Source organism: Symphalangus syndactylus, chromosome 4, assembly GCF_028878055.3.
Source record: "Symphalangus syndactylus isolate Jambi chromosome 4, NHGRI_mSymSyn1-v2.1_pri, whole genome shotgun sequence".
In the NCBI taxonomy this organism is placed as follows: Eukaryota; Metazoa; Chordata; class Mammalia; order Primates; family Hylobatidae; genus Symphalangus; species Symphalangus syndactylus.
Genome location: NC_072426.2, coordinates 78,418,060 through 78,427,210, shown reverse-complemented (window position 1 = coordinate 78,427,210; position 9,151 = coordinate 78,418,060). Strand labels below are relative to the sequence as shown.

Sequence of the window (9,151 nt, the reverse complement as noted above, 5' to 3'; positions counted from 1 at the left end):
AGGGTCCAAGAAGGCTCCACTCACAAGTCTAGCACCTCAATGCTCCCTTATGTGGTCTCTCTCTCCATATGGACAACTTGGGCTTCCTCACAGCATGGCTGTCTCAGTACAGTTTAACACCTTACCTTGTCTGGACTCTAGAAGAGGAGAAGCAGAGGCTAACAATTCTCTAAAGACTGGAATTGTAAACCCCAAAACATCACTTCCAGCATATTCTGTTGATGAAGGCATGTCACATACCACTATTTGCTGCCTGGGGTCTGGATTTCTCAGCCTCTAATTCCTTATAATAAATCTCTCTATATAAACAGATATAGAGATATGGATATAGATATAGAAATATAGATACCTTAGTGGTTCTCTTTCTCTGGAGAATGTGAATACATCTGCTTTTACACAGAAGGCTGGAAACTGTAGGTAATGCTGGCCTCTAATTTTTTAAATGCATTTTCATTTGTTAATTTTTTTGAATAGACAAAGTTTAAACACAGCAAAAAATTTGAAAGTGAAAGTTAAGTCTCCCTAACCCTTCTCCCACAGTCACCCCATTTTCTTTCCCTGGAAAGAACATTATCAACAGCCTCTTTTATATCCTTACACAATGCTTTTTAGTTTTACATTAGTGGTAGATGTACCCATGGTTCTGCACCTTGCATTTCTTTTAATAATATTTCTTAGAGATCTCTGCAAATTAGTTCATATAAAGACATTTTTTCATGGCTACTCATGGTTCTCTATGGATGCATCACTATTTATTTCACCCACCTCTTATTTATGGAGATGTAGATTGGTTGCACATTTGCTACTGAAACCACATTACAGTGCATATCCTCACTGGCAGGCCATTTCATATGCAAGCAAGTCTGTAGGACAAATAAGCAGAATTGCTGGGTTAAAAAGTGTGTGCACTGTTACCTTTGGAAGGCGTTAGCAAACTGCCTGCCATGCCATCTCCCTAGGGGCATATGGTCAGTAATGAGTGAGAGCACAGACCCCCACAGTCTCTCAGACACAAGCCACTCTCCTCGTTTTTGAAGTTGGCCAATCTGAGACTGGAAAATAGTATCTTGTAGTTTTAAAGTATAGTTTTCTAATTACCAGTGTGGTGGAGCATCTTTTTATATCCTCAAGATCCAGCTGGATTACCTGTCTTTCCATATCCTTTGCCAAGTTTTTTCATATATAAAGAAAAAAATCCAACCTGGACCCACGGCAAAACCCCTGTCTCTACAAAAAAATAAAAATAAAAATTACCCAGGTGTGGTAGTGCATGCCATAGTCCCAGCTACTCAGGAGGCTGAGGTGGGAGAATCACTTAAGCCTGGGAGTTCAAGGCTACAGTAAGCCACGATCACACCACTGCACTCTAGCCTGGTCACAGAGTGAGACCTTGTCTTAAAAAAAAAAAGAAGAAGAAGAAGAAAGAAATTTGACAGTCTGTAATACGTGTTACATATTTTTTTTTCCAGTTGGCCATTTTTCTTCTGAATTGTAATAAATAGGCAATAAGGAGAAAATGAAACCCTTTGACTGGTGGTGTTACTTGGTGACCTAAAATTCATGTGTTGTAATTAAAAGATAAATTGAGTCTTGCTCAGAGAAGATTGGCTTCAAGGTAGCAGGTCCCACATTTTAGCAGATAACCCTACCTGTTCTACTAGTAGAAGGCGAGCCACCTGGAAGCCTGTCTGTAGCTAAGGGGGTGCATCCTTCCCACCTTACAAAAGAGTTTCTCCTTTTTCCTTGGCCTGGCCAGGTGTCCAGTTCAGGAGTACGTGTGTGTGCTGGAGAAGGAAGGACACATTTAAATCATTTAAAAGGTATTTATTGAACATAACTTTCCGCCCTATCCCCACCATGGTCTCTTTATCTACTGCAGTGAAGCAGAGGTCTGAAGTCTAAGTTCGCGAGCTGCCGACGGTGGCACGGGTGTCTTTGGTCTCAGTCTGGAGTGGCGCGGGCCTGCAGGCCGCTGAGGACTCCGTTCACAGCTAGAGCAGAGAAGCAATCCCCTGGTACAACTGAATTTTACTTGTTTCTCATCTGGTGGCAGGTGGCCCGATCAGGACCGTTTAGAACTGGCCGTGGCTCATGGGAAACAGCCCCATGGCCGCTGTGCTCTGGCCAAGCGTGTTTACCAGGAATGAAGGGAGAGGCATTGCCAGCCCCCACAAGCTTTCCTGAAACCAGGAAAGCCCTGTTTGCTCCCATTATAGCAGGTGCCTCAGAATCCAGCCCCTAAGACCCTGTGATGAAACGTGATTAGGGGGCCCCCGCGCCTCCTTTCACTCCCTACAAATACAGACGTAGTCTCCCGACCGCAGTGGTTCTTCTGGCAGTGGGGCTTCCAAGCGAAGGGGGCGCCGCCGCGCTGCCGTGGAGCTCTGAGGGCCCGGATATGGCTTCAGGTCCGGGCGTGGGGAGCGCCCGGGGCCGCCTGAGTGACGGTCACCGGCGGCTCAGGCTGTGGTTGAGGTAGGTGGAGGCAGGCGAGCGGCTGCGGCTCGGCTCCATCGTTTTTCCCTCCTTTTCCTATCTTTAGTTGGACAGCTTAATGCCCAGGAGAAGCCTTTTCAACGCTGCGACCTTGGAGAGGGAAATGAATGTCCCTCTTTCTTGGAAAGGAGCTCGCCCCGGGGCTGCCCAGGTGCAGGTATCCCAACACAGGCGGCCGCCCTCGGTCCGCGAAGGAAGGGCCCCTCTTCCTTCCGCGGGCTAGGGGTGGCTCTAGCCCCCAAGGGGACATCCTAGGGCGGAGGAGACCGGGAGCAAGACCGAAGGCCCAGCCGCGCTTTCCGAGCCGCATCTTCCGGCCCTGGGCGTCGGACGGGGATTTCGGAGCTGTCCCTGGAGGGCGGAAGGAGCCTGTGGAGGGCTCTGTCCCGGGCTGCGCCCCCTCCCTGCGGAGCCCACAGCCCTCTGTCCCACGGTTCTGCACGGGCTCCGCAGCGAGGCTCGCCCCATCTCCCTAAAGAGGGTGCGTTCCTCCCGCCTTGCAAAAGAGCTTCTCCTTTTTCCTTGGCCTGGCCAGGTGTCCAGTTCAGGAGGATGTTCCCTGGACACAGCGGTCGGCCGCGCAGACGTGGGGTCGCCCCGGCCCCGCGGTGGAGGCAGGAGGCGGAGGCGGCTTGGAAGGCGCAGCCCCACTGGGTCGCTAGAGGCTGAAGCGCAGGCCAAGCAGTGGAGCGAACGCGAGATCCAACCCGAAGCCTCCGCAGGCTGTGGGGACGGCCAAGTTCTGACACGAAGACCCTTGTGAAACGTGAAAATCACAAGCTGAAATAGAGGCACGACCAGGGGAAAGAGTGATGCCCATTTGTGTGTGTGTGTGTGCGTGTGTGTGTTTTACTAGGAGGAGGGAAGATGAAGGAGGAAGACTGGCTAAATTCTGGCCGCTTCTTCGTCCGCCTCTGATATGCGCGCCGTGTGCGCACCTGTGTGCAGGATGGGGGCAGGCAGCAGGTGTGACAGGAACGGGACAGGAGGAGTCCGCACCGCAGCAGGGTGACCGTGGGGCTGCTTCTCTGCCTGGAGGGCGCTGCGCTGCCCCTTCCCGGCCTAAGTGCCTCTGTGATTCGCAACTCAGTTTGTAGCCTGGGCGCTTCTCCGGAAACCATCCCACCTCCACGTGACAACATGAGCCCCTCTCTCTGTCCCCTAGGGCTGGGGCTTTCCTCAGCTGTCACACTTAATACACTGCACTGTGACTCCCCCGCAAGCCTTTTGATGAAGCGAAATTTGAAATACACATGTGGAGGAATCTATCCAATGCAAGCGTATGTCCCAGCAGCGACAGTTTGCAGAGAGCTCACACTCACACCGTTTGAGAATGGACTATTTCCAGTCGCGTAGAATAGCCCCTCTCCCTTCCTGCCCCATGCTCAGATCATAACCCCTTTGCTCTCCTGCCTCCCTCTCCAACCACCAACCTGACTTTGCTGATAAACACCCCTGTCTTTATTAGCATAGATGAGGAACTTCATAGTATTGCAGTTATGTTACGTGTATTCTTTTGTGATGCTCTCTCTCTCCATGAAGTTCTTGGGATTTGTCCACATTGATACGCGTAGCCATAATTCATTAGTTTTTACTGCTGTGAAATTGTATTCCATCATATATAGAGACTATAATTTATTGTGTTGCTGATGGGCACATGGGTTGTTTTCATTTTTTCCCATTGCTAATGGTCCTCCCACGAACCCTGTGTGTCCTGCGGTGTGTATGGACAAGAGTTTCCCTAGGGCATGTTTACATTTACAGGAATGAAAGTGCTGGTCGTACGTGGGCATAGTCACCTCTTCTAGGAAATGCCAAACTGCTTCTCACTGTGGTTTGTACTAGCACAGGCTCCGCCAGCCATGGGTGAGAGCTTCCACAGCCCCCAATCACCAACCCCAAACTGACAAACTTTTTAACTTCTGTCAATCTGGAGGATGTGAAATGTATCTAATTGTGACTTTAATTTGCATTTCTCTCATCAGTTACTAGGTTGAGCATCTTTTCATATTTTTAGTGTCCATTTAGGTTTTCTCTTTTATGGCCCTGGTATAGTTTGATATTGTCTGTTTGTTTCCTCCAAGTTTCATGTTGAAATTTGATCCCCAGTGTTGGAGGTGGGGCCTAATGGGAGGTGTTTGGGTCATGGAGGCAGATACCTCATGAATGCCTTACTGCCCTCCCTGGGGAAGGAGTCTGAGTTCTCATTCTATTTGTTCCTGGTTGTTAGAGAGAGGCTGGCACCTCCTCGCCTTCGTCTCTTGCCTAGTGATCTCCACACATGGGCTCCCTTCCCCTTCTGCCATGAGTGGAAACAGTGTGAGGCCCTTGCCTAATGCCAGCTCCATGCTTCTTGCACAGCCTGCAGAACGCTGAGCCAAATACAACTCTTTTCCTTGTAAACCACCCACACTCAAGTATTTCTTCACAGCAACACAAACGAACTAAGACAGCACTCATAAAAGCCTTCTGAAGTCTTTTGCACTTTTCCCATTGGGTTGTTTTGTTTTTCATGCTGACTTTTGTGCTGCAGCCTTTATACCTGCCTTGTGAGAACCAACTGCGACCATCTATCCCCAAGGCCCTACTTGGTGACCTTACATTAGTGGCTTGAAATTGGCGGCATGGAAGTGTTTATATCCTGGAAACAAGCAAATGCTAAAAATAAGGACTTTTGGGACCCAAGGGTCAGTTGTTAAACATTTTCCAGTACATCAACATCACTGTTTACAGGAGTTATTTATCTACTCAAGTTCTAGTCACTTTTTGGTTACATGTGCTACAAATGTTTTATCTCATATCATGACTTTGAGGTAACTTTTGATTAACAAAAATTCTCAATTTCAATATGGCTAGATTTGAAAATGTGTCCTATATAGGTAGTGCATTTTGCATCTTTTTAAATAATTGTTTCTAATCTGAAGATATTAAGAGAGTCTCCCCCATTTAATTTTGAAACATTTGAAATTTTGCCTTTTATATCTGGGTCTTTGATATACCTGAAATTGATTTTTGTGAACTGTTGGATAGTGGACCAGTTTCTTTCTTTATTAAAAATTTAGGTCTCTTATAAATCCTCAGGGACATACAAGGGTGCATCATAGTGATAGCCATGCTGAACTGGGTGAGGTATGGCAAATAATTCAATAACTGGGTTAGAATCAACTGTGGTAAGGAGACAGCCACAGATTTCATTATTTTATGTCTGTCATTTGACATTTCATTATTTTATGTCTGTCATTAGGATGAACTGTCCCAAAATACTTCTCTACGGGATTCTCAATCATAGAGGATTCATTGCAGAAATCAGCCCAATTTTTCATGCATCACTCTTGCCATTCGTTTAAGTAGGGCCCTCCCAAAATGCTGTTGGGCTTGATGCTGTGACATGCTTTGGCCAACAGGACGGGATCAGAGGCTTGGAAAAGCACATGTGCATTTTCACTCATTTCTTGGACCTCTGGCACTGCCATGAGAACAAGCCCAGCTTAGCCTACTGAAGGGATGTGCAGGACATGGAGAGGAGGGCTGAAGTCATCTGAGATGAGCCAGGCCCAGCCAATCCACTGGCTGATCACTGATGAGCCAGTTAAGATCAGCCACATCCAGCCCAGAGCAGCAGAAGTGCCCCATCGACCTGTGGACTCATGAGAAATAATAAAAGATTACTATTTTAGGCCCCTAACTTTTGAAGTGGTTTGTTACAGAGCAATATCTAACTAATACGCTGGTTATCTGAGAGTAATCCAGACCCTTGAGGCTCTCAGTGGCATTGTTTTATGTATTCAAGCTATAATATTTATTGAGTACCTTCTATGTGTGATTCCTTAAGGGTACTACTTGAAAACTTCAGTCAAATTTTCCCTTTAGTTTTAATGGGAAGGTCGAGGTTAGGTTTCTGTTATCTCTACCAAGGTGGAGTATTTCACATACCTGCCCAGGTACTCTGTCATTGCAGCAGGCTAAGACTTTAGCAGCACTTTGGAAGAAGCAAGATATAAGCATAATGGTTCATGAAACTCTCTCTTTTAAATTTTAAGGCCATTTAAAACTATGAATGTACTACTGAGCATAGCTTAGGCATTCTTCTTTTGGTTGCAAAATATTTTGTTTTTATCTTCTGTTATTTTACTCTTACTCTTTGATGCAAAAATTATTCATGAATGAGAGTGTCAGGCAGTGTATTAGTCTGTTTTCACACTGCTGATAAAGACATATCTGAGACTGGGAAGAAAAAAAGGTTTAATTGGACTTACACTTCCACATGGCTGGGGAGTCCTCAGAATCATGGCGGGAGGTGAAAGGTACTTCTTACACGGTGGTGGCAAGAGAATATGAGGAAGAAGCAAAAGTGGAAATCCCTGATAAGCCCATCAGATCTCATGAGACCTATTCAATATCATGGGAAAGACCGGCCCCCATCATTCAATTACCTCCCCCTGGGTCCCTCCCACAGCATGTGGGAATTCTAGGAGACAAAATTCAAGTTGGGACAGCCAAACCATATCAGGCAGTCTGGCCATTTTCATGGTAGTTGGAGGAAAACAGTGCCAGGTTCTGCATTCCCCAGGGTCTCCTTGTTCTCTTGTCTTTGCAGACAGGATCAGTTCCCTACTCCCTCCTTCCATTGCTGTACTGCCCACCCACCTGGCTCAGTTCCTTTCCAGGTAGAAGATCCTGGTGGGACTAAAACCCAGTGTTTTTTCATCATTCCAAAATTAAGAAAGACTCATTTTCTGTATGAGGACTTACCCAAATTCTTTTAAATAGTATCAGATGGAAGTTTCAGACCACTGAGAGACATAGAAAGTTGAAGGATCTTCTTTGCTACCTGTCCAATTACTACTAATAGTAAATATAATAATTAGCATTTATGCATGGTTACTGTGTGCCAGGCACCCTTGTAAGTATTATAGATATTATTAACTCATGTTAATCTTCAAAGCAATCTTAGAACACAGTGACTATTCTCATACTATTTTACAGATGAGGGAACTGAGGCCTAAAGAAGTTAAAGAACTTGACCAAGATCACACAAATTGGGGGTGTAATAGAGATTCAACCATCCAGCTCCAGCGTCTTCATTTTTAAACCAAGATGGCAGTCAGCTGTGTCACCTGCACTGTTTACAGCCCTCGGATGAGTGTGTGTTTGATTCAAAAATCCAAGCAGCCAAGAACCCCTGAGCTGGCAGAACACACTTGGTTTTAGGAGTAACACAGTCCACCTCCAAAAACTCTTTGCCTGGAGTCACCAGGTAACATTTTTGTCCTACCTGTGCTCTCTTGCTCTCTCTCTTTTTCTCTCTCTGTAACATTTAAGAATATCTTGCAGATATCACAACCATTTCCAAACATTTCAGCCTGTGTCCTAAAACAAGGACATCCTCTTAGATAACCATAATATAATTATCTAATTTAACATTGATATTTTGACATCGTTGAAGAGTGCAGGCCACTATTCTGTAGAATGTGTTTTACTTGAGTTTGACATTCCTTTGTGATTAGATTTAGGTCATGCATTTCTGCCAGGAATGGTGATGTATCCTTCCCAGGACATCAACATGATGCTGGTTTGTCTTGTTACTTATGTTATTAACCTTCAGTTGATATCATGGTAGTGTCTGCCAGATTTTCCCATTGTAAAGGTACCATTTTTCCCCTTTAAAATTAAAAAGTAATTCATATAAATAAATCTGTTTCTCATTTAACTTCCATCTAATGACTTGAGCATCCATTGATGTTTTCTGCCTGAGTCATTTACTACAATGGTGGCTACAATATGGTGGTTTTTAAATTCTACACTATTCCTTGTAAAAAGGAATGTTCATTCATTCGTTTTATAACTTAAAATGGTAACACGTATCCTGTTCTTAGTCACTTGGTTATAATCCTGTCATTATTCATTTTTATGCTCATATTATCTCAGATTTGGCCAGCAGGAGCCTCATCAAGCTGGGTCCTGGGTCCTTTTTTTTTTTTTTTTTTTTGCTTTAATCAGTTTTCAAGGACTTCTGTACTTTCTGGCATAACAAAATGTTCTAGGCTTATAGACCATGTAAGAGTCAGGGTTCTCCAGAGAAACAGAGCCTACAGGTCATCTATATATATGTAATAATGAAGACATATCATAATTGAGCTTATTAAAACTAAAGACGATAATATTGAAAACAACCAGAGAAAAAAATGACATTTTACCTACAAGTGCCATTTGAATGACAGTGGATTTCTTATTTGAAACCATGGGTGATATAACCTCTTATAAAAGATATATTGTCATAATAAATCTTTTTTATATTTAAGGCCAGAAGGAATTGGTACAACATTTTTCAGGTGCTGAAAGAAAAGAACTGTCAGCCACAATCTCTATCTGGCAAGACTATTTTACCAAAATGAGGGGGCACTAAAGACATTCTCAGATGAAGGGAAGCTAGAAGAATTTGTTAATTTCAGACCTATCCTTAAAAATGGGCTAAAGGGAGACCTTCAGCAGGAAGGAAATTATAAAAGAAGGAGCCATGGAGCATAAGAAAGAACAACATAAAAACCATGCATACGAGTACAAACCATAGACCACCCTTTCTCACATGAGTTTTATTTTAAGAATCTGAAGATCAAAACAAAAATTATAGCATTATCTGATGCTCAAGATAACA

General features: G+C 44.5%; 2 long non-coding RNA genes across 2 annotated transcripts; one reads left to right on the top strand and one right to left on the bottom strand.

The window, feature by feature from the left end:
* Window positions 1-765: 765 nt before the first annotated feature.
* On the bottom strand, window positions 766-7,484 carry LOC134736367 (uncharacterized). The gene is made up of 3 exons (XR_010120342.1): window positions 6,753-7,484; window positions 1,650-1,784; window positions 766-863 (listed from the first exon to the last, which is right to left on the bottom strand). It is a non-coding gene; the product is annotated as an uncharacterized lncRNA (long non-coding RNA).
* On the top strand, window positions 2,375-8,212 carry LOC134736373 (uncharacterized). The gene is made up of 2 exons (XR_010120349.1): window positions 2,375-2,475; window positions 7,483-8,212. It is a non-coding gene; the product is annotated as an uncharacterized lncRNA (long non-coding RNA).
* The last annotated feature ends 939 nt before the right edge of the window (window positions 8,213-9,151 follow it).